Source organism: Dasypus novemcinctus, chromosome 2 (assembly GCF_030445035.2).
Source record: "Dasypus novemcinctus isolate mDasNov1 chromosome 2, mDasNov1.1.hap2, whole genome shotgun sequence".
Taxonomy (NCBI): Eukaryota; Metazoa; Chordata; class Mammalia; order Cingulata; family Dasypodidae; genus Dasypus; species Dasypus novemcinctus.
In genome coordinates, this window is record NC_080674.1 from 194,443,151 (window position 1) to 194,469,148 (window position 25,998).

Here is a 25,998-nt window from a genome sequence, read left to right on the forward strand (position 1 = left end):
GTCTAGCATAATGTCTTCAAGGCTTATCCCTACTATAGCATATATCAAACTTCATTCCTTTCTATGGCTCAATAATATTCCCTCGTATGCACACACTACATTTTGTTTATCCATTCATCTGTTGATGTATACTTGGGTTGTTTCTACCTTTTGTAATTGTGAATAATAATGCTATGAATGTTGGCATAAAAGTATCTGTTTGAGCCTCTGCTCTCAATGCTTTTGTGTAGGACTGAGATTATTGCCAGGTTGTATAGAAATTCTGTGCTTTCCTTTTTTTGGACCCATGAATACTGTTTTCCACAGTAGATTCGCTATTTTACATCCCCATCAGCAACGTACAAGAGTTACATTTTCTCCACCTCCTCACCAATATTTATTATATTTTTTAGAAATTTTTAAAAAGATTTATTTATTTCTCCCCTCCCCCTCCCCCGTTGTCTCTGTGTCCATTCATGTGTGTTCTGTGTCTGCTTGCATTCTCATTAGGTGGCTTCAGGAACCAACCCTGGGACCTTCCAGAGTGGGAGAGGCAATCATTCTCTTGCACCTCAGCTCCCTGATCTGCTGTGTCTCTTATTATCTCTTCTCTGTGTCTTTTTTTGTTGTGTTACCTTGCTGCATCAGCTTTCCCTGTGGGGCAGCACTCCTGCATGGGGCAGTATTCTGCACAGGCCAGCACTCCATGCAGGCCAGCACTCCACGTGGACCAGCTCATCACACGGGCTGGTTTGCCTTCACTAGGAGGCCCTGGGAATTGAATCCTGGACCTCCTATATGAGAGACAGGAGCCAAATTGCTTGAGCCACTCTGCTTCCCATTTTTTAGCAATTTTATTGAGATACATTTATATATAATATAATCCATCCAAAGTGTACATTCGATGGGTTTTGGCATAATCACATACTTGTTCATTTATCACCATGATCAATATGAGAGCATTTTCATTACTCCAAAAACTAACCCCTACTCAGACCTTTCTTCTACATCCCTCTATCCAAGACCTGCCATTCACATCTGTAAAACTAACTCCATCTCTATAAATTTATTTATATTTACAATTTATGTAAGTGGAGTCAATATTTTGTTGTTGTTGTTTTTCTTTTAGTAAAAATAATAGCCATCATAGTGGTTGGGAAGGTGATCTCATTGTGGTTTTGATTTGTATTTCCGTAATAGCCAGTGATGTTGAATATCTTTTCCATGTGCTTATTAACCATTTGTATATCTGCCTTGAAGAAATGTCTACTCAACTCTTTTGCCATTTTTATAATTTGGTAGTTTTTCTTTTTTGTTGTTAAGGAGTTCTTTATATATTCTGGACATTAAACTCTTATAAGATACATAATTTGCAAGTATTTTCTCCCATTTCTATAAATTGTCTTTTCACATTCTTGATAATGTCCTTTGATGTGCAAATGTTTAAAATTTTTATGAAGTCGAATTTATCTATTTTTTATTTTGTTGCTTGTGCTTTTGGTGTCATGTCTAAGAATTCATTGCCAATTCAAAGTTCATAAAGATTTTCCATTATGTGTTCTTCAAAGACTTCTCTGGATTTAGATTATTAATAAATTTTGAGCAAACTTTTGTATGTGATGTGAAGTAGGGGTCCAATTCCATTCTTTTGAATATGGATATTCAATTTTCATGGCACCATATTTTGAAGCAACTCTTCTTTCCCCATTGGGTGATACTGGCTGCCCTTGTTAAAAATGAATAGACTATTCCCCATATCCCTCCCCCCAAATCCTTGGGCCATTTGGCCCATCATCCCAGCCCTAGCCCCCCTCAAGCCTGCAAAGCCCCACCCAATAATATCTCTATGCCCCCATCTTATCCCTTCTCTGTACAACTACTTACCTCCACTTTATCACAGATGAACATGGGAGATTGTCGGGTATGTGGTTGAAAATATAATGTTGAGAAAACTCTTCAGAAAAATAATAAGGAAGGATTACCAACTTAAGGTGCTTAATGGGGGACATCTGGCACAGAAGCAAGTTTCTAGGGAGTGTGTGAGTGCTCATCTTGTCATAATGTGTTATATCATTGGGTGGAGACCCAAACAATGAGTCGGATGGTGTACCTCCATCCTGGGGAGGCCTGATGTTCTCAAACATAGGGCATTGTGTCTCTCAAGAGAATTGGTGGCTCCCAATTGAGGAGGAGAGTCTAATATTCAAGCCCTCAGCATTTTTGCAAGTATCAGTGAATCTGGTCCTTCAAGCAATGAAGCTTGCTTGTCACTGTGGGTCCTGAGGGTAGGGGGCGAGAGAAATGGAATAGATGGAAGCAAGGTAACTGGGGGGCAATGGAAGTGTTCAATAGGATCATGTAATGATGGATAATAGGACATGTTAAATTTCACCAAAAATGTATAAAAGTCTATAGGCTAAAATGTAAACCATAATGTAACTAAAAATTTAGAATATTGTACTGTCTAAAATATAAAACATAATATAAACCAAAATGGAAAAATGTTTGGTAGTTATGTTTCAATAACTGTACATCAGCTTCAGCAAATATAACATGATCATTGCTGGGTAAGGGGGGGAAAAGGGGTTGATGTTGGATATATGGGAGTCCCCTATATTGTACATGTAACTTTACTGTGATCTAAAACTTTTTTGAAGACAAAATTAAAAATTAAAGAAAAAATGATGTAAACACTGAGGAAGGAATGAAAGAAATTGCCTTGCCTCTGTTCATACAGGGCAACAGGGATGGAAAGCAAAATGTCAAAAACAAAGTTATATGATATTTTTCATTTTTAATACCTCAATTTATTATTTTTATTTTAGTTTTTCTAAATTAGCATGTATTCTATTTCTAACCTCTAAACCTATCATTACTACCTCGTTTTCCTACTAATTGAATTTGGCAATATATTAGGCTTCATTTTTGAAGAAGTTTTGGACCACAGCAGGGTTCAACTATGGCAGGGGAGGAATGCTGGTATGGGGTGTTATTGATGGGGGACACATGGGTAGCAGGGAGTTCTCCAGGGCCTGTATATAGGGTATATAAAAATGTTCAGATATTCATCGGGTATTTTCGTAGTACTTAGAGTTACAAATGACAACTGAGGGAGTGCTGAGTTCTAGCAGGGGAGCTCTGTCACATTCCCCAATGGAACAGCAACAATCCCCCAAGGGCAAGGGTAAAGACCAGTAAAGAAAGATCGTCTGATGACAAACCCTTAATACTGATGACTATGCTTATGAGCCTGTGTGGCTGAAATTTAAACAAGGCCTAGAGCTGCAGGGTGGCTAAGAGTTACTTCCTGAGAGCCTCCATGTTGCTCAAATGTGGCCACTCTCGAAGCCAAACTCAGCATGTAAATGCATTACCTTCCCCCCAGCATGGGGCATGCATCCCAGGGATGAGCCTTCCTGTTGCTGAGGGATTACAACCAATCACTACCTGGTGATGCAGCTAGAAAAAGACCTTAAATTAAAGGGGAAGTGGCAAAGACAAATGAGTTTATATGGCTAAGAGTCTTCAAAAATGAGTCAGGGGTCATCAGAGGGGTCATACTTATGCAAGTCTCAGCAGGACCCCAGAGACAGCCAAAGTAGTTACAACCATATATACAGAGACACACAGGTTCTATGATCATGGCAGATGGCTCTGGAGTTCAGTGCCTTGTCAGTGGGCCCTAATCTGGAATTTGTGTTCCTAAGTGTTATGGAGTTGGACTCACATGTGACCTTTCTACACATACCTCTTCTGTCACTTTTTCTGAAACTGTGGTTGGTTCTGGGATTGGTGTATACTCAGAAGACTTGAATCTCTGTACTGTCCATGTGCCAGGTAGGCCCTGAGCCTCTGCAGAGTTGCAACTCCTACTCTCCAGTTCATTGGACTTACACAGGTCAGCTAACAGGGAGGTGAAGATGGTCAACCACCACACCAGGAAACAGAGTATGCCTACAACTGCAAGCAGGAGAATCATATCCATCAACCATGTGGGATCTAAGCTCCCTCTTGATTTAGATGTAAAGTGGACATCACCATCCCAGGGTCCACAGGATGGAGGAATAAAATATGGATTAGAGTGGACTTACTGGTATTCTACTACAGAACTATTGTGAGTAGTAATGGAAGAAATTGTAGTGTTGATGTGGAGAAAGTGGCCATGGTAGTTGCTGAGGGCAGGGAGAGGGAAGAAGACATGTGATGTGGGGGCATTTTTGGGACTTGGAGTTGTCCTAAATGATATTGCAGGGACAGATGCTGGACATTATATATTCTGCCATAACCCACTGAATGGACTGGGGGGAGAGTGTAAACTACAATGTAAACTATAACCCACACAGTGCAGCAGTGTTCCAAAATGTATTCACCAAATGCAAATGAATGTGCCACAATGATGAAAGAGGTTGTTTATGTGGGAGGAGTGGGGTCAGGTGGGTTGTGAGGTATATGGGAACCTCTTATATTTTTTAATGTAACGTTTTTTGTGATCTATGTATTTTTAAAATAAAAGGCAATTAAGTTAAAAAATTAAAAAATGAATAGACTATAGATATATGGCTTATTTCTGAACTCTCAGTTCTGTTGCATCAATCCATATGTCTAATGTCTATCAAATGTTATTACCACAATGTTTTTTTTTTTAATTTTTTTATTTTTTATTGACTTTGTAATAATATTACATTAAAAATATATATGTGAGGTCCCATTCAACCCCACCCTCCCACCCCCCCTCTCCCCCCCCCCCCAACAACACTCGTTCCCATCATCATGACACATCCATTGGATTTGGTAAGTACATCTTTGGGCACCTCTGCACCTCATATACATTGGTTCACATCATGGCCCATACTCTCCTCTATTCCATCAAGTGGGCCCTGTGAGGATTTACAATGTCCGGTGATTACCTCTGAAGCACCATCCAGGGCAGCTCCATGTCCCGAAGACGCCTCCACCTCTCATCTCTTCCTGCCTTTCCCCATACCCTTTGTCCATTATGTCCACTTTTCCCAATCCAATGCCACCTCTTCTATGTGGACACTGGATTGGTTGTGTCCATTGCACCTCTATGTCAAGAGGAGGCTCAGATTCCACCTGGATGCTGGATGCAATCCTCCCATTTTCAGTTGTAATCACTCTAGGCTCCATGGTGTGGTGGTTGTCCTTCTTCAACTCCATCTTAGCTGAGTGTGGTAAGTCCAATAAATCAGATTGTAGGTGCTGGAGTCTGTTGAGGCTCAGGATCTGGCTATCACATTGTCAGTCCAGAGATTCAAATCCCCTAAATATATCTTAAACCCCAACATTAACTGCACCTCCAGCACATTAGCATGAAAGTCTTATGAAGGGAGATCCCATCTGAGTCCAGATTCATCACACATAAACACCATTTCCAAAGAGGGGCCATCTGCCCTGGTAGTTAACCCCATCGGCCATGACCATAACTCCCATGGGTCTCTTTAGCCCTCAAAGGAACCAATATCTGGGGGTTGTATCTGCTTTATCTGTCTCTCTGACTCTGCTCAGTTGTGCATGAGGGCAAACCTTCTGCCAGCCTCCAGACTCTTTTTTAGAAACTCGTAGCCATATAAACTCATTTCTCCTTTCCATTTCCCCCTTACTTTAGGTCAAACAGCATTTTAAAGTCATGGTATTTTATGTAGACATGGATATTCTGCTGATCCGCATTGAACCTTCCGTATAAGGTCATTTTCCAGTTGCATCATCAGTTGGTAGTTGATAGTGGTCCCTCGTTGCCAGGGAGGCTCATCCCCGGGTGTCATGTCCCGCGCTGGGGGGAAGGCATTGCATTTACATGCTGAGTTTGGCTTCGAGACTGGCCACATTTGAGTAACATGAAGGCTGACAGAAGGAAATTCCCAGGCACAAAGTTGCTCTAGGCCTTGTTCTTATTTTGGGTTTATCAGCTCACAAGCATAGTCATTAGCATCTGGGGCTCACTGTTGAACCCTCACTCCCTCCCGGTCCCCACCACTGTACCTGGGAGACTGTCGCTGCTCCCCTAGGGACCACGACAGAGCACCACTGGCCAGGAACCCAGTACCCCCCCTACTGTGGTTTTTAATACCACAATGTTTTGATTACTGTAGTTTTGTAGATATTTTGAAATTGGGAAGTGTGAGTCCTCCAAATATGCTTTTCTTTATTGAGATTCTTTTGGCTATAGGGGGACTTTTTCTATTCCTTATGAATTTGATGATTGACTCCATTTCTGCAAAGATGTTCTTGGAATTTTGATAGTGATTATGTTGAATCTATAAATCACTTTGGGTACTATTGATATCCTAGCAATATTAAGTCTTCTGATCCATGTATATGGGGTGTATTGCTAATTATTGAGATCTTTAAAAATTCCTCTCGGCAACATTTTGTAGTTATCAAAGTACTAGTCTTAATCTCCTTGGTTAAATTTATTCTCAGGTATTTTGTCCAATTGGATAGAATTGTATAAAGTGGAATTGTTTTCTTAATCTTCTTTTTGGATTGTTCATTCTTCATGTATAGAATCAAAACTGATTTTTGCATGCTGATCTTGTGCCCCAAAACTTTGATAATTTCCATCAATACATCTTATGGATTTCTTGTGAATTGTTTGATATTTTTATATATCAGGTCATGTCATCAGTGAATAGAGATAATTTTACTTCTTCCATTCTATTTCATACATTTTATTTCTTTGTTTTCCTATTTGTTCTGGTTAGGACTTCCAGCACAATACTGAATAATAGTGGTGAAAGTGGCCATAATTGTTTTTTTTTGCTGACCTTATAGGGGAAAGCTTTCAGTTTTTACAATTGAATATACTTTTAGCTGTGGGTTTGTTTTAAATGACCTTAGATTGAGGAATTACTTTATGTGCCTAAGTGATTCTATCACGAAAAAGTTTAGAATTTCTCAGATCCTCTTTCTGTGTCTATAGAAATTGTCATTTTTCCCTTCATTTGACTAATGTGTTGTATTATAACATTTGATTTTCTTTGTCTTCCAGGGCTAAATCCCACTTATGCATAGTGTATAGTCCTTTCATTAGGCTCCCAGATTTGTTTTTTTTTGTATTTTCTTGAGGAGTGTTGCACTATTTTGTTAAGGGATGTTGGACTATAATTTGATTTTTAGTATTTTTTTTTACTGTTATCAGGAAAATACTGGTAACAGAGAATGAATTAGGAAGTTTTCCCTCCTCTTAAATTATTTGGAAGACATGAGAAGATTTGGTGTTAATACTTCTAAAAATATTTGGAAAAACTCACCAGTCAGGCCATCTGGTTTTGAAATTGGGAAGCCATTTTTCTTTTGATTTTTCTTTGTTGGAATGTTTATGATTACTCATTCAATTAATTTCTTTACTTGTTATACATCTGTTGAAAATTTCTATTTCTTTTTATTAAATTAGCTTATTTTTTATTAGAGAAGCTGTAGGTTTACAGAAAAGTCATGCAGTGAATACAGAGTTCCCATATACTCTATTACTAACTCCTTACATTAGTGTTGTATTTTTGTTAAAATTGAGAAATAATACTATAGATGTATTATAGTATTATTACTATAGTAACTATAGTTAGTAGTTATAGTATAATAATATAGCTAACTATAGCCCTTGGTTTACATTAGAGTGCACTTTGTATGGTACAGTCTTATGATGTTGTTACTTTCTTGTTTGAGATGTTGTGACTTAATGAAAGAATCATGCATTCTATACAGTACTCTCATACATCACCCCACCACCAACACCTTAAATTGTTGTGACACATTTGTTACATATGAAAGAATATCATCATAATATTACTGATATCTATAGTCCATAGCTTATATTTGGTGTGTTTTTCATACAAATCATCCTATTATTAATACCATATATTAATTCTGTATATTTTCTGTAGTTCACAAGAGAATGTTCTTATATTTGTACTGTTAACCAGTCTATCATTCACCTAGATGTTCATTGTGTTATATGGTCCCCTGCATTGTTCAATCTATCCAGTGGCTCTCAACTTCATCACAGAGTTGTGCTGTCATCAGCTCAGTCCATTTCAGAATGTTTTCCTAACTCCAAAAGGAAAAATCCCATACCTCTTTATAATCCCCATTATTGACCCTTATCTTTGATACAGTACCTTCTCTGCCAGTGCTGTAAAAAATTACAATATTACTGTTAACTATAACCTATATATTACATTGTATATTCCCATGTAGCTCCATATTCTTAACACCCTGTAATAGAGGAACATTCTTGTATTTGTACTGTTAACAACAATCATCATCCACAATGAAACACTATGCCATACTGTCCCTAGATTGCCTTCTACATGTCTTTCAATTGACAATCTTCCTAGACTATTCCAATCAGCCACAGTCATATGTATAAATCAGCAGTGTTGATTATACTCACTATAACGTGTTAACAACTAACCATTTTCCTACATTTACAACCCACCTTATAAAAACATTTTAAATACATTCAGCATCATCTCCCCCTTCCCAATCCACATTCTATCTCCTACTAACTGATACTCTGTATTTTAATTCCATGAGTTTATTCATCAATATGATGATATTAGTGACACCATATAATATTTGTTCTTTTGTGTCTGGCTTGTATCATTCAGCATAATGTCCTCAAGGTTATCCATGTTGTCTATGCATTCCAATTTCATTTCTTCTTACAGATGAATAGTATTTAATTGTATGTATATACCACATTTTGTTTATCCATTCATTGGGTGATGGACATCTGGGTTGTTTCCATCTTTTAGCAATTGTGAATAATACAACTATAAACAGAAAGGCAGTGCCACCAGAGATTCTGAGGGATGGGAGATGGAAGAATAGGTGTAATATGGGGGCATTTTCAGGACATTGGATTTCTCCTGCATGACATTGCAATGATGGATACAGGCCATTGTGTATTTTGTCATAATATACAAAATTGTGCTGGACAGAATTTAAACTATAATGTAAACTGTAGTCCACGGTTAGTAGCAATGCTTCAATATGGGTTCATCAGTTGTAACAAATGTACTACACTAGTGAAGGATGTTGTTAACATGGGAAAGTACAGGAGGGTAAGGGAGTGGGGCATGTGGGAATCCCTGATAATTTTTATGTAACATTTATGAAATCTAAAGCTTCTTTAAAAATAAAAAAATTAATAAAAAAAAGTCATTTCACTTCCTTGTTTTCAGTTTTTCTCCGTACATTCAGAGGACTGAGATGTCCAGATCATATGGGAGTTCTATATTTGGCTTCCCAAGGAACTGCCAAACTGTCTTCCCACAAGGCTGCACAATTTCACATTTCCACAAACGTGGAAGGAGTGTTCCCTTTTCTCCAAATCCTTTCTATCAGTTGCAGTTTTTTGTTTCTCTTTTTAAATAATGACCATTCTATAAGGTGTGAAAATATATCTCATTGTAGTTTTGATTTGCATTTCCTTAATAGTAGTGATGTTGAGCACCTTATCATACATTTTCTGGCCATTTGTATTTCTTCTTTGGAAAAATTTCTGTTCAAGTCTCTTGCTCATTTTAAATTTGGGTTACCTGTCTTTATTGTTGAGTTGTATGACCTCTTTATATAACATTGAGATCAAACCCTTATCATATATGTGCTATATTACTCAGCCAAAGGGGTGCTGATGCAAAGTAGCAGAACTCTATTGGCTTTTATACGGGGTATTTATTTGGGATAGAAGCTTATAGTCACAAGGCCCTAACGAATCCAACTCAAGGTACCATAAGAGGTACTTTCTCACTCAAAGTCAATGGCCACATGTTGAAACAAAATCCACAGCTCAGCCCCAACAAATTGTGAGCTCCTTGAGGGAAGGGGCTGGGTATTTGGCATCACTAATGTATCCTCACCATACAGTACAAGGAAGACCCCCTGAAGATGCTCAGTGAAAATCATAATCATCAAGTTGATACAAGTCCCAAGGTAGACATGACTACTAACTCTTTGTCAAAAATCCAGTTTTTAAAGAATTCCTTCTCCATAGCAGTCCATCAAATTTCAGAGTAGAGTAGGATGGAAGGAAGATGCTTTAAAAAAGACATAGACATACCTAGCTGGACCTCATTTATTTGCACACTTTTGAATCCCAAAACTCTGTGGCCTGGGGCAGCACAGTTGTCTTGGACCCACTAAAAATTGTGTCTGATGTCATGAGGCAGCCACAGAGGTCAGGTATTGAAAAGACTCCCCACTTGCTAGTTGTAAGATCGGAAGGTGATACCAGGTCCACATTAGTTTAAGTGGAGAACACAGAGAGAACTGTCTCCTCTAGATGTCATGTCATTATTTTCTAGATGAGCTGAAAGAAACGAGGGTTCAAGGCAGTTTCAGCATTCCATAGGGTGAGGTTCTGTAGCACTCTGAGAAGGAGTTGTCTAAGACAAGGCAAAATAAGGCAATATGACAAGACAAAATATGATTGCAGAAAAGGGCCAAGAAAGATGAACCTAAGGAAAGAAAGGAATTTGGGAAAAACCAGGGACCTCAGTTATGGAAGAGGAGCATTAAAATCTCATGTGTGATCTTCTAATTGGGGTGGAAAACTGCCAGGAGATGAATCTGAGCTGTTTGTCTATCAGCTCAGGCCCCAATTCAAGGGAACAATCTGGCAAGGACAGGTAAATTTGTTGAGCTGCTTCAGGTGAGGCTTCTCCCAAGACTTTGGTGAAATTCCAAGGCATAGGGTCATGAGTCTCTTCCGTGGTTTCAGAAACTCAGCTTTCTTGATTCATCCATAAGTAAGGAAATCTGGGGAATCAGTTCAACTAAAGCCCACAAGAAAATCTCAGCAGATGTCAATTCACCCAGTCATCAGTAGAGGGCACCCCTGCTTAATGAAAAATAAATTTAGATCAGACTTGCTCAGCAAGCCAGGAATCAGCCGCTCTGTATCTAAGTGGTTTATAGACGTATTTCCTTTCCTTTTCTTCTCTTTTTCTACATTTTCCAAGTTACAAAATGAGCACATATTATTTATATAGTCATAAAAAAGATTATTTTAAAAATAAATTACTCATTCCACCAATGGTACAGAAAATATTTATGTTTGTCACATGGTAAAAATTAATTGTTGTATCATCTCAGTGGAAGGAATATGGGTATTTATAGCACTAGTCTCTAACTTCTTAATGGGTCTGAAAATTTTCATAACAAAAGCTTGGGGTATATCTTGAATATAAAATTGAAAAAAGTTCTGGGAGGGAAAAAACTATATTCACATCCCTTAATTCAAGGGCCATTTTTATTTAAATAATAGAACCAGTCTCCTACATAAGAATAGTCTAAGGTTAATGAGGAGTAAATGTTCAAAAAGTCTTATTCTCAAAATATTTGTTCAAACATCTTCTGGTTCTATAAAGTCTTCTAACATTTCAATGACAGAACACAGTGTCCAAGTGTTCTGGTTACTACCAATGGAAAACAAATTACCCCAAAGCATAATGGCTTAAAAAGACCATTTTGTTTGCTTACAATCTGCGATTTGGAAATTCAGGAATGGCTCCGGTGGGCAGTTGTTGCCGGGGGGGAGCCCCCATGCAGTGGCAGACATCTAAAGTTTCAGCAGAACTGGATTCCCAAGTTGGCTGTTACATGTGGCCTCTCCAGCAAGGTGGTCTCAGCATAGCCGGATGTTTGACTGTTCCATGACAGCTCGAGGCTCCAAGCATGAGTGTCCCAGCAAATAAGGAAGAAGCTGCATCTCCTTTTAAGACCAAGCCTTGTCAAGGCCTCACTTCTGTTGCATGGATTCCTGTAGGACCGAGGTGGCTGTTCCCACAGTGGATGCACTCTTATTGCTTTCCTCGTGGAAGACACTGAAAGCCTATGGTGCGGCCTCATCACCACTCACTGAGCCCGTTTGAGATTTTTAGGGGCTTTTAACTTTCCTAAATGGAAATTTTGAAAAGTAAGCAAGTATTACTTCCAAAGAGAAGCTTTTGACAGTTTGCAATATTAACAGTACCCAGAGATGGCTGACCCTCTGTATCCATTATCCTCTTCTTATGTAGCAGGAGAAGTTTTAGCTGAACTTGCAGCTGCCATGCTGAGACTATATTTCCCAGCATCCCCCGTAGCCAGGCGAAGCTGGTAACTGAATTCTGGTCAGTGGAGTGTGAGGGAAGGTGATATGTACAAATACCTGGGTTCATTCTAAAAAGAAAGAGTCTTGCCTTCCCCATCTCCTTTCTGCCTTTCTGTACCATTTTGGACTGAAAGTAGGGAGAAATGTGTCAAAGATTAACAAAATAGAAGGCTGAGTCCCTTTAGCCCTGAACTACTAATGTGAACTGAGTGAGAAATAAATCATTTTGGTTAGAAAGCAGTCATATTGGATTTCTCTCTTATGCTCCCAAACCAATATCCTATCAGATAAAGGTCTTCTGCTTTTAATATAGGTATACAGTGTATCTCCAGGGAAGGTATAGAACCTTGGGTACCTGGCTTAAGGTAATGGTTACAAGAATGGAAATGGCTTCTCCATCCCTTAGAAAGAAAGAGTAATAAGAATAATAACGCTGTATGATGATGAATTTGGAAGGTGTTAGTCCCATAGAGGGTTTTTCTCCTGGAGGGTTTCCCATGACAAATGCGGCCATCAGACAGAGGGTCCAGGGAGGAGCTGGGGAATATATTCAGGAAGACAGGTAAGAAGGAAAAGCAATCTGTCCTTGTTGATCACCATTTCTATGGTTGTTTGTGGACTTTAAGAATTATAGCTGTCGTGTATGGTCCTAAGAAAGCCTATTCCCTTTGAGCATAGTAGAGTGTGTTTCTCACACAATCCACTAGGGTTAGGTGCTCACAGAAGGTTTAAATCCTTACTCCTTACCAAGTCAAAGTTCCTAATGTACTCCCCAGAATCTTCCCTATCACCCTCCCCTCTCCAAATCCTCCCTGATGTTGTCATAAATTCAGTCTTCCACACCTAGTGTCATCCCCTTCTTCCTCAGTTAGAGGATCCTAATATGATCCAGCAAAAACTTTTCCCAGCCTCTCTTGCACACAGGTGTGTATGTGTGGTTTAGTTCAGGCCAGTAAGCTAGTAGCCAGAGAAACTGGCAGTCTGTGGGTTTCCAAGAAAGGGGGACTGGCAGCTGGTGACCATCTTTTTGTCCTTTCTTCCTTTCTTCCTGCCTGTGGACCACAGCGAAGTACTGCAATCTTGGAGGCTTAAAACAATAGAAATTTGCTTTCTCAGTTCTGGGAATTGGATGTCTGAAATCAAGGTGTCAGCAGGACAACACTCCCTCTGAAGTCTACACGGAAGAACCTGTTCCATGTCTTTCTCCTGGGTTCTGGCAGTGGCTTTGATAATCCATGTTTTTCTCTCCTCTGTCTGTCTTCAAATTTCTTCTTCCTAGAGAGACACCAATCATTTTGATTAAGTGCCCACCCTAATACTGTTTGACCTCTGTTTTAGTTTGTCAAAGGGCTAATAATGCAAAGTATATGAATGTTTTTTTTTTTAAAGATTTATTTATTTATTTAATCCGCCCCCCCCCGCCCCGCCCCGCCCCGCCCCGGTTGTCTGTTCTCTGTGTCTATTTGCTGCGTCTTGATTCGTTGTCCGCTTCTGCTGTTGTCAGCGGCATGGGAAGTGTGGGTGGCGCCATTCCTGGGCAGGCTGCACTTTCTTTTGTGCTGGGCAACTCTCCTTATGGGTACACTCCTTGCACGTGGGGCTCCCCTACGCAGGGGACACCCCTACGCAGGGGACACCCGTACGCGGGGGACACCCGTACGCGGGGGACACCCGTACGCGGGGGACACCCCTACACGGGGGACACCCCTGCGTGGGTTGGCACTCCTTGCGCATCAGCACTGCGCATGGGCCAGCTCCACACGGGTCAAGGAGGCCCGGGGTTTGAACCGCGGACCTCCCATGTGGTAGACGGACGCCCTAACCACTGGGCCAAGTCCGTTTCCCTGAATGGTTTCTTTTATAAAGGGTATTTATTTGGGGGTAAAAGCTAACAATTTCAAGGCTGTGAAAAGTCCAACTCAAGGCACCATAAGAGGTTCTTTCTCACCCAAGTCAGCTCCATGTGTTGAAACAAGATGGCAGGTGATCTCTGCCTGGTCTCTGCCTTCTTCTCTGGGCTATACCATGTCCTGGAGCTCAGCTGTGGGCAACCAGGCACTGGGCTTGTCTCTCACAGGGTCTCTTCTCTCAGGCTTGGCTGTTCCACTTTCACCCCAATTTGAGGTGCAACCTATCAGGCTTATTTCCCCCAGGGCCTCTAGCTATTTAAGCCTCTCTTTCCTCTCACATGCCAGGATCAAAAATGGCAGAGCTCTCCTTTCCTGAATATCTCCATTTTTAATCAGATGCAGCAATAGGTGGAGACTCAACCTGAGTCATGCCTCTCTGAAGTAGTCCAATTGAAAAGGTCTCACACCCAGAGGAGTGGACTAGCTCACAAATATAATCTTTCTTTTTAGGATTCATAAAATACTTTCAAAGTGCCACAGTCTCCTCAAACTAATAACGTCTTCAAAGCTCCTATTTCCAAATAAGGTCATATTTGCAGGACCAGCGTTAAGACTTGAACATACTTTTGGGGTGACACAATTCAATCCACAATGCTGCCGAAAATATGAACATGGTGGCAGCAGCCATGAGATGACACTTGGAATGGAAGCATCATGCTAAGAATGGTGAGACAAAACAAAGGCACCTAGGTCTACCAGGATGTTATCAGAGGCCAGCCCCACACCACCTTCTCATTTGTGTGAGACACTATAATTCAGGTTTTCTGCTATATGTAGCTGAATCTGATTCTGATACACCATCCTATCATTTTAGCCCAAAGAGGTAGATTTCAAATAAGTCAAAGGAGGCAGTGGGTAGAAGAAAGTGCAACTGCCTGGTTCCCATTCTACTCAAATCGGTGACTGCACTTATCCTGTTCCCTCCAGATGTACAGGCAGAGAAGAGCATGAGTGTGGTAGGATCAAAGGTGAACATCCAAGAAAAAGAATACAGGGGAGCCAGAGATTTCTATGGGATGCTGTAGTGTTTACATTCCTTTCACACATGTCCATTGCTAAAGTTATCTCAGAAGGAAGTACTATTGTCCCTGCCTTACAGGATGAGACTTTGGCAGGACAAAATATGGGTCCAGGGTCAGAGTAGGATTCATCTCAGCTCTAGAGGTCTGACCTCCAGGCCTCAGATTCAATATATGGTTCCTATCCCCTCACCAGCACAGGGCCTCTGCTTCCAAGTACGAAGACCCGGGGACTTGCCCAGGATAGATAGGTAGGTGGATGGGAGAAGGCATCATAGTGAACAACAGATCAAGGTTCAAGTGACCCTCTGGGCGCAAACCAGTTCTCTAAACAGATCCTGCCAGAAAACCTGGAATTAGGTGTCTTTGGTAAAGGTATTTAAAAGGATAAATTATTAAAACCATGTTGGTGAATATTTGACATGGAATGAGTTCCTGCTGAATGACAAAATCAGTTTATAAAGATGGTATTTATAGATGTTTTGTTTATTTTTATGAGTAAGAAGCCAAAGCAGGATGCATGGCCGTGTGTAAACAGAGGGGCAGGGCGTATAGAAATGTGAAGGTTTTTATCTATTTCTGATTTTCTAAAATGAACATTTACTGCTTTTATGATAAGAAAGCATAAATTATTTAATTTTTCAAAAGGTATAGACTCTGTAACTAAATGCCTTCCACCCCCTGCTCTCTCAGCCTGCCCTTAGGCCTAGGGGCTGTGTTTGCCTCAGGACCCCTGACCAGCCCTCAAGGGAAAGTCATCTGAAGACTCAGGAGGGCCCTGACCAGACTCCACCCAACATATCTGATGGGCTCTCATTGAGGGAATGAATTACCCCAAGAATGAGATCCCACCAGTGACACAGATTAGAAAGTAGGGCAAAGACCAAGCAATTCCCAGAGGGAAGACAGAAACAGCTATCCCAAAGCCTTCAGAGCCATGAGCAAGCAGGAACCAAGAGCAAGAGGGAGGAATGGCAGGCAGAGGAGGAGGAGAGGGGGATCCGTCATTGGTAGAGGCTAAAGCAGGAACACAGCAGAAGTGAACAAGGCAGAAGAGTGGTGGGCTGGCTGTTGCTGTGCCCTCAAGAACACTGGGTCCCCTGCAAGGCTTCTTGGGGGGCTTCCAAGATGAACATGCACCATTCTGACAGACCCTCCACCTGAGGCAACCAGGCTTCACTGGGGCACTGGCAACTAGGAAGGGTCATAGCCTTCAGATAAGACCACTTCTTGTGGATGTGGCCATGAATCGGGTGATGTGTTAGGAATAGTGTCTAAATCTCTGAACTGGTTAGAAGAACTCCAGTTATTTAATGGTATGGTGCTTTTACATTGCATATTTCCATTTGCTTTGTTATCCCCAGGAACATCCTGGTTCCTAAGAGGTAGCAGCCAGGCACACACGAAGTGCATCTGCTGATGCTGCAACACACTAAGTGGTCCTCTTGGGGACACACATCAAAAGCAAGAGAAACCAGTCACCAAGATACCTTTGAAAGTTTCCCATTTTCAGGAGTAACCTGAGAAACAAGAGCTACCTTCTAAAAGAGTCCTCCTGACCCCCACCAGGACCCCAAGCCACCCCCTTACCCCTTTTGTAATCTCCACTGGACCTCTGCTCCTGCCCAGCCCACCATCCCTGCACAGCCTCCCACCATGGCAGTAGACCACCTCCTGCTTGGCCTTGCAGACCAGTACCATCCAAATCCTGACACCTGAGGAGGAGACCAGAGGTATAAGTGAAGCTGGGGGTGGAAGGAGAGGATGGAGAGACAAAAGGCTAGAATGAACAGTCACATCATCAGTAGTGGATGACAGCAAAGCATTCAGGAATCAAAGAGCATGGATTCAAATCCTGGCTCCACCCCAACCAGTTCTATGAACTTGAGCAAATTAAACTCCATGTTCTGCTGACAGGAGCAATAACATTACATACCTACTTGAACTATGTTAAGAATCAAATGAATTATTTCTATTAATTATGGAGCATTCAGAACAATGTCTGGCACGTGGTTAGCAATTGTTAAATTTTAAAAAACTGCTAAGAAATAGAGACTGGCAGTCAAAATGCTCCTGGCTGAAGTGTATCATATATAATCCACCACTTCTTTGGGCTCCTGTTTTTCTATCTGCAAATCATGAATGATGGCTATCTGCTGGTCCCAAAATGAGGAGAAATACTCCATCTGAGAGCAATAAAGGAAGGCAAAACTGCTCAATAATAATACAATAGTTTTAAAAAACATCTGAAAAGCAGACCCCTTACCACAATCTCCATTTCCAAACTCCAGAAGGGAGGCAGAAGCTGCTCCCCAGTGGCAGTGCAACCACCTCACCCCACCCCTCACCACCCAGGGATTTCTGTCACTATCCAGTGTGAAGCTCTGGAGTTGTTTCTGTCAATAAGGTCATCTAGCCCAAGATTTTCAAACCCACTAATGGAATCAAGAAGATGGGTCATAAGCAGCATTTTTTCCAAAATGAGGTAGTGGAGAATAGAAATTACCAGAATACTTTGCACATGACATGGATAAATAAAGTTTCAGGAAATATGTGTTTGTTATATATGTGTATGTGTGTGTGCATGTGTGTTCTGGATGGCAGTGTTAAAAGCCTTCTCACTGGGGTGAGGGTCAAGTCTAAATGCCACTGCCACAACCTACTCCAGCATCAGATGCATGGCCTGGGCTCATTGGCAGAGAATAGAGGAGACCCAATAAATGCTGCCTGGGCCAAGAGAGGGTGCCCTGTGGGACAGATGCCAGTTTAGATGCTCTGTCCCAGGCCAGGCCTGCTTGCTCTCCAGAAGTGGCTCACCTCTGGAGAAGACGAATAATCGGGAAGTGTAACTGTGGGGCCCTCTCCATCTCTCCACTTTCAAACCTGGCCTTTACTTTCACACCCAGTCCCTTCCTCAGTTCTCTCCCAATTTTTGTCCCTTTCCACTCTTGCCTTCCAACCATTTTGCTTTCCTTCCTTCAACTTGTCTACTTCCTCTCAGCCTGCCAGTCCTTTCCTTGAGTTTCTAGTCTTCATTAGCCCTTTTCCCCCTTTCTTTTCTACCCTTCCCATCCTTTTCCAACCTGGCCTCCTTTTCAAGGACACACACACAAATGTTTTTCAGACAATTCAGCCTTTACTTTATTTTTTTTTTAAATTAAATTTTATTTTTTTTATTGACTTTATAATAATATTACATTAAAAATATATATGTGAGGTCCCATTCAACCCCACTCCCCCACCCCCCCTCTCCCCCCCCCCCAACAACACTCGTTCCCATCATCATGACACATCCATTGGATTTGGTAAGTACATCTTTGGGCACCTCTGCACCTCATATACATTGGTTCACATCATGGCCCATACTCTCCTCTATTCCATTATGTAGGCCCTGTGAGGATTTACAATGTCCGGTGATTACCTCTGAAGCACCATCCAGGGCAGCTCCATGTCCCGAAGACGCCTCCACCTCTCATCTCTTCCTGCCTTTCCCCATACCCTTTGTCCATTATGTCCACTTTTCCCAATCCAATGCCACCTCTTCTATGTGGACACTGGATTGGTTGTGTCCATTGCACCTTTATGTCAAGAGGAGGCTCAGATTCCACCTGGATGCTGGATGCAATCCTCCCATTTTCAGTTGTAATCACTCTAGGCTCCATGGTGTGGTGGTTGTCCTTCTTCACCTCCATCTTAGCTGAGTGTGGTAAGTCCAATAAATCAGATTGTAGGTGCTGGAGTCTGTTGAGGCTCAGGATCTGGCTATCACATTGTCAGTCCAGAGATTCAAATCCCCTAAATATATCTTAAACCCCAACATTAACTGCACCTCCAGCACATTAGCATGAAAGTCTTATGAAGGGAGATCCCATCTGAGTCCAGATTCATCACACATAAACACCATTTCCAAAGAGGGGCCATCTGCCCTGGTAGTTAACCCCATCGGCCATGACCATAACTCCCATGGGTCTCTTTAGCCCTCAAAGGAACCAATATCTGGGGGTTGTATCTGCTTTATCTGTCTCTCTGACTCTGCTCAGTTGTGCATGAGGGCAAACCTTCTGCCAGCCTCCAGACTCTTTTTTAGAAACTCGTAGCCATATAAACTCATTTCTCCTTTCCATTTCCCCCTTACTTTAGGTCAAACAGCATTTTAAAGTCATGGTATTTTATGTAGACATGGATATTCTGCTGATCCGCATTGAACCTTCCGTATAAGGTCATTTTCCAGTTGCATCATCAGTTGGTAGTTGATAGTGGTCCCTCGTTGCCAGGGAGGCTCATCCCCGGGTGTCATGTCCCACGCTGGGGGGAAGGCATTGCATTTACATGCTGAGTTTGGCTTCGAGACTGGCCACATTTGAGTAACATGAAGGCTGACAGAAGGAAATTCCCAGGCACAAAGTTGCTCTAGGCCTTGTTATTATTTTGGGTTTATCAGCTCACAAGCATAGTCATTAGTATCAGGGGCTCACTGTTGAACCCTCACTCCCTCCCGGTCCCCACCACTGTACCTGGGAGACTGTCGCTGCTCCCCTAGGGACCACGACAGAGCACCACTGGCCAGGAACCCAGTACCCCCCCTACTGTGGTTTTTAATTGTTGCCACTATGAGTATATCCAAACATTGCCATGCACCCTGGACATATGTTCTGTACCGCTCCCTGTCAGTCATATATCACCTGTCATTGGTATCCCATACCAGTATCCCTCCATTGCCATTGTTGAAACACTCTGTGATCCAGAACTCCCCGAAATTTGAAGCCCAATATAATGTCATGGTCCCTTACTAGGGAATGGCATATAGCGATGAGTTTAAAGGATAGATAAAGAACTTGGATAAAGTTAGATAAAGAACTTAGATAAAGAATGTTGACTTGAAAAAATTCCACATCCTATTTTTTTCTTTTTTTTTCTTTTTTCCCCCCCCCCCCCCCCTAATTGTTCAGCTTTTCTTCACAGGAGTCCTAGACCACAGCAATGTATATATATAATATACAGCACTCCCACACATCCACCAGAAAACCTTTTCCCTTCCACAGTGATACTCTTACGCCCTATTCATATCATATTTACTTAAAGTGATGTACAGAGTCTGAGACATTAGCTTTCTAACAAGGTGACATCTGTGTTTACATTATGGTGCATACTTTAGGATACACATTTCTTTACATTTTTAGTTATCCTATGTTTTACATTATGGTTTACATTATCAGTCTGTCATCTCCTATATGTTATGGTGTAATATTACATGTTTTATATCCATCCTTGTGTACTCTCAAGAAACTCCTCTCTTACCCCCCATTTACTTTGGTTCCACACATTTAACGTCCATTTTCCCTTCCACCTTGGTGCCCTCAGTGATAGCCAACCTCCGTTTCCTGAGGAGCCACTTCCAGAGATAGATGGAATAGTGTTCAGGGCCTAACTTGCTCAACTGCCCCAATGCCCTGGGAGCCACCCTTTCTCTCGAGGGATACAGTTCCCTCTATTGGATGGCATTAGTCCTCCCCAGGATGTGGGTCCACCCCCACTCTCACTACTTGGGTTTCTACCCCATGGTGTCACCCACTCTGGCAGAATGAGCATTTAGACATTCCCCAGGAGCCCGTCCTGCATCAGACCCTCCCCTCCGAGCATTCTAAACAGGTAACCCTCTTTATTATATTTTGATATGATTTTCTCGGCATTTTACTCTCCACCAACACCTGACCCTCTCCTGGTTCGTATGCTACCCCTCCCTCCCCCCACTTTTGGGCAACGTTACCCATCCGTCCCTCCCCAGCCACCCTCAAACCCGCAAAGCCCCAAGCAAAGGCAACCCCTTGCCCCCCTTTTATCTCTTCTTTGTGTTCATACTTACCACCATCTCATCTTAAATTCCACCCCTGCAGACATCGGCTCATATCCTTCCTCCACCCTCCGATTTCCTGCAAGCCTATCGTTCAGTCTCTTGCTATCTAGGGCAGCTTGTTTATTTCATATCATTGAGGTCATGTAGTATTTGTCCTTCAATGTCTGGGTTGCTTCACTCAACATAAGGTTCTCAAGATTCATCCATGTTATCACATGTGTTTGTAGTGTGTTTGTTCTTACAGCCGAGTAGTATTCCATTGTGTGTATATACCACATTTTATTGATCCACTCGTCTGTTGATGGGCATTTGGGTTGATTCCAACTTTTGGCAATAGTGAACAATGCTGCTATGAACATTGGTGTACATATATTGGTTTGTGTTCTTGTTTTCAGTTCTGCTGGGTATATTCCCAGCAGTGGTATTGCTGGGTCATATGGCAAATCTATGGCTAGTTTTTTGAGAAACCGCCATACTGTTCTCCAGAATGGTTGGATCCTTCTGCATTCCCACCAGCAGTGGATGAGTGTTCCCCTTCCTTCACATCCTCTCCAGCACTTGTATTCTTCTGTTTTTTTCATAGCTGCCAATCTTATGGGTGTAAGATGGTATCTCATTGTGGTTTTGATTTGCATTTCCCTGATAGCTAGAGATTTGGAACATTTTTTCATGTGCTTTCTTGCCATTTGTATTTCTTCTTCGGAGAAGTGTCTGTTTAAGTCTTTTTCCCATTTTTTAAATGGATTGTTTATCTTTTTATTTTCAAGATGTAGGAGTTCTTTATATATGCAAGTTATAAGTTTCTTATCAGATATATGATTGCCAAATATTTTCTCCCACTGTGTGGGCTCCCTTTTTACTTTCTTGACAAACTCCTTTGAGGTGCAGAAGGCTTTAATTTTGAGGAAGTCCCATTTATCTATTAGTTCTTTTGCTCCTCGTGCTTTTGGTGAGATATTCATAAATCCATTACTTATTACAAGGTCCTGTAGATGTTTCCCTACACTGCTTTCCAAGGTTTTTATGGTCTTGGCTCTTATATTTAGGTCTTTGATCCATCTTGAGTTGATCTTTGTATAAGGTGTGAGATGGTAATCCTCTTTCATTCTTCTACATATGGCTATCCAGTTCTCCAGACACCATTTGTTGAATAGGCCACTCTCTCCCAGTTGAGAGGGTTTGGTGGCTTTATCGAATATTATGTGGTTGTATATGTGAGGTTCTATATCAGAGCTTTCAATTCGATTCCATTGGTCTATATGTCTCTCCTTATGCCAATACCATGCTGTTTTCACCACCGTAGCTTTATAGTATGTTTTGAAGTCAGGTAGTGTGATTCCTCCAATTTCGTTTTTCTTTTTCAGTATGTCTTTGGCTATTCGGGGTCTCTTTCATTTCCAAATAAATTTCATAGTTAGTTTTTCTAGTTCCTTAAAGAAGGCTGCATTGATTTTTATTGGGATTGCATTGAATGTGTAGATCAATTTTGGTAGGATAGACATCTTAATAATGTTCAGTCTTCCTATCCATGAACAAGGAATAGTCTTCCATTTATTTAGGTCTTCTTTGATTTCCTTGAACAATCTTGTATAGTTCTCAGTGTATAAGTTCTTTACCTCTTTAGTTAAATTTATTCCTAAGTATTTGATTTTTTTATTTACTATTGTGAATGGTATTTGTTTCTTGATTTCCTCCTGATCTTGCTCATTATTGGTGTACAGAAATGCTACTGATTTTTGCGCATTGATCTTATAACCTGCGACTTTACTAAACTCATTTATGAGTTCTAGAATCTTCGTTGTAGATCTCTCAGGGTTTTCTATGTATAGGATCATGTCATCTGCAAATAATGAAATTTTGACTTCTTCCTTTCCAATTTGAATGCCTTTTATTTCTGGTTCTTGCCTCAGTGCTCGAGCAAGTACTTCTAAGACAATGTTAAATAGGAGCGGCGACAGTGGGCATCCTTGTCTTGTTCCTGAGTTTAGAGGGAAGGAGTCTAGGATTTCTCCATTGTAAACAATATTGGCTTTAGGTTTTTCATATATACTCTTTATCATGTTCAAAAAATTTCCTTGTATTCCAATCATTTGGAGTGTTTTTATCAAGAAAGGGTGCTGTATTTTGTCAAATGCTTTTTCTGCATCAATAGATATAATCATGTGATTTTTTTCCTTCAATCTGTTTATATGGTGTATTACGTTGATTGATTTTCTTATGTTGAACCATCCTTGCATACCTGGGATGAATCCCACTTGGTCGTGGTGTATAATTCGTTTAATGTGTTGTTGAATACGATTAGCAAGTATTTTGTTAAGTATTTTTGCGTCTAGGTTCATTAGAGAAATTGGTCTGTAATTTTCCTTTCTTGTGATGTCTTTGTTTGGCTTTGGTACTAGGGTAATGTTGGCATCATAGAAGGAGTTGCATAATGTTCTTTCTGTTTCGATGGTTTGGAATAGTTTCAGCAGGATTGGTGTCAGTTCTTTCCGGAATGTTTTATAGAATTCACCTGTGAAGCCATCTGGCCCTGGGCTCTTCTTAGTTGGGAGATTTTTAATAACTGATTCTATCTCTCTGCTTGTGATTGGTTTGTTAAGATCATCAATTTCTTCTTTTGTCAATATGGGCTGTTTATGTGTTTCTAGGAATTTGTCCATTTCCTCTAGATTGTCATTTTTGTTGGAATATAGTTTTTCAAAATATCCTCTTATGATAGTCTTTATTTCTGTGGGGTCAGTGGTGATATCGCCTTTCTCATTTCTTATTTTGTGTATTTGCATCTTCTCTCTTTTTTTCTTTGTTAGTGTTGCTAAAGGTTTGTCAATTTTGTTAATCTTCTCAAAAAACCAGCTCTTGGTCTTGTTTATCTGTTCAAGTGCTTTCTTATTTTCTATTTCATTTAGTTCTGCTCTTATCTTTGTTATTTCCTTCCTTCTTCTTCCTGTTGGGTTACTTTGTTGTTGTTTTTCTAATTCCTTCAAATGTGCAGTTAGTTCTTCAATTTTTGCTCTTTCTTCTTTTTTGATATATGAATTTATGGCTATAAACTTCCCTCTCAGTACTGCTTTTGCTGCATCCCATAAATTTTGGTATGTTGTGTTATCATTATCATTTGTTTCAAGGTAGTCATTGATTTCTTTTGAGATTTCCTCTTTGACCCACTGGTTTTCTAAGAGTGTGCTGTTTAATTTCCAAATTGTGGTGTGAAATCTGGGCTTCTGTCTCTTGCAAATCTCCAGCTTGACTCCACTGTGGTCAGAGATAATGTTTTGTATGATTTCAATCTTTCTGAATTCGTTCAGCCTTTCTTTGTGGCCTAGCATATGATCTATCTTGGAGAATGATCCATGTGCGCTTGAGAAAAATGTATATCCTGCTGTGTTTGGGTGTAGCGATCTATATATGTCTATTAGATCGAGCTCCTCTATTATACTATTCAGATGTTTTGTTTCTTTGGTGATTCTCTTTTGAGATGTTCTGTCCAGAGTTGATAGTGGTGTATTAAAATCCCCCACTATAATTGTAGATGTATCTATTCTTTCACTTAGTTTTTCCAGCGTTTGCCTGACGTATTTAGAGGCACCCTTGTTAGGGGCATAGATATTTATGATTGTTCGATCTTCTTGACAGATTTTCCCTTTGACTAAAATGTGGTATCCTTCTTTGTCTCTCACAATTGTTTCACATTTAAAGTCTATTTTGTCTGATATTAATATAGCTACTCCTGCCTTTTTTTGGTTATTGTTAGCTTGTATGATTGTTTTCCAGCCTTTCACTTTCAATCTCCATGCGTCTCTGGGTCTAAGATGTGTCTCTTGTAGACAGCATATGGATGGGTCATATTTCCTTATCCAGTGTCCCAGTCTGAATCTTTTGATAGGTGAGTTTAATCCATTGACATTCAGTGTTATTACTATCAAGGATTTATTTGTGTTAGCCATATTTTGATTGGGTTTGTGTTTGTCATATTTTGTTTGTATATATTTTTTTTTGTCTTTTTTGTTGTTGTTGTTGGTCTTATACTCTCCTCCAACTTTGCCTTTCCTGTTTTTTCCTTTCTTCCTGCAGAACTCCCTTTAGAATTTCTTGAAGGGGAGGTTTCTTGTTGGTATACTCTTTCAGTTTCTGTTTGTCTGCGAATATTTTGAACTCTCCATCATGTTTGAATGCTAGTTTAGCTGGATAGAGTATTCTTGGTTGGAAATTTTTTTCCTTTAGTACCTTGACTATATCATACCACTGTCTTCTTGCCTCCATGGTTTCAGAAGAGAAATCAGCACTTAATCTAATTGAGCTTCCCTTGTATGTGATGGTTTTCTTTTCTCTTGCTGCTTTTAGGATTTTCTCTTTGTCTTGAGCATTGGATAATTTGACAAGTATATGTCTTGGGGTGGGCCTGTTGGGGTTTATGACTTGTGGAGTGCGCTGTGCTTCTTGGATATGTACATCTGTCTCTTTCAGTAGATTTGGGAAGTTTTCAGCCATTATTTCCTGCAACACTCTTTCTGACCCCTTTCCCTTCTCTTCACCTTCTGGAATGCCTATAATACGTATGTTTGAGCGTTTTGCATTGTCATTCAGGTCCCTAAATCCTAATTGGATTTTTTCTATCTTCTTATTGACCCCTTCTACTATCTGTTTGATTTCTGATGTACTGTCTTCCACATCACTAATTCTCTGCTCTGTCTCTTCTAGTCTGCTGATATTTGCTGCAAGTGTATTTTTGATTTCTTGAACTGTGGTGTTCATTCCCATCATATCTGTTATGTTTTTGCGTATGTCTGCAATTTCCCCTCCAAGTGATGTCTTCATGTTGTTAACCTCTTTCATTACTGCATCAAATTTGTCGGTGATAAATGTTCTGAGATCTTTCATTGCTTGTGCCAAGTTTTGCTCCCCTTCGTGATTATTGGTTTGTTGATTGGATTCAGCCATGTTTTCCTGATTATTGGTTTGGTTCGTAGATTTTTGTTGCTTTCTGGTCATCTCTTTATTTTGACGAATTTAATCAGTTCCTTAGCTTCTTTGTCTGCTCTTGGAGGTTAATTAGTTGTTATTTTTGCACAGGTGTTATATCTTCTCTTTGTCACTTTTTTCTTCTTCTTCTAGTTACTTGTT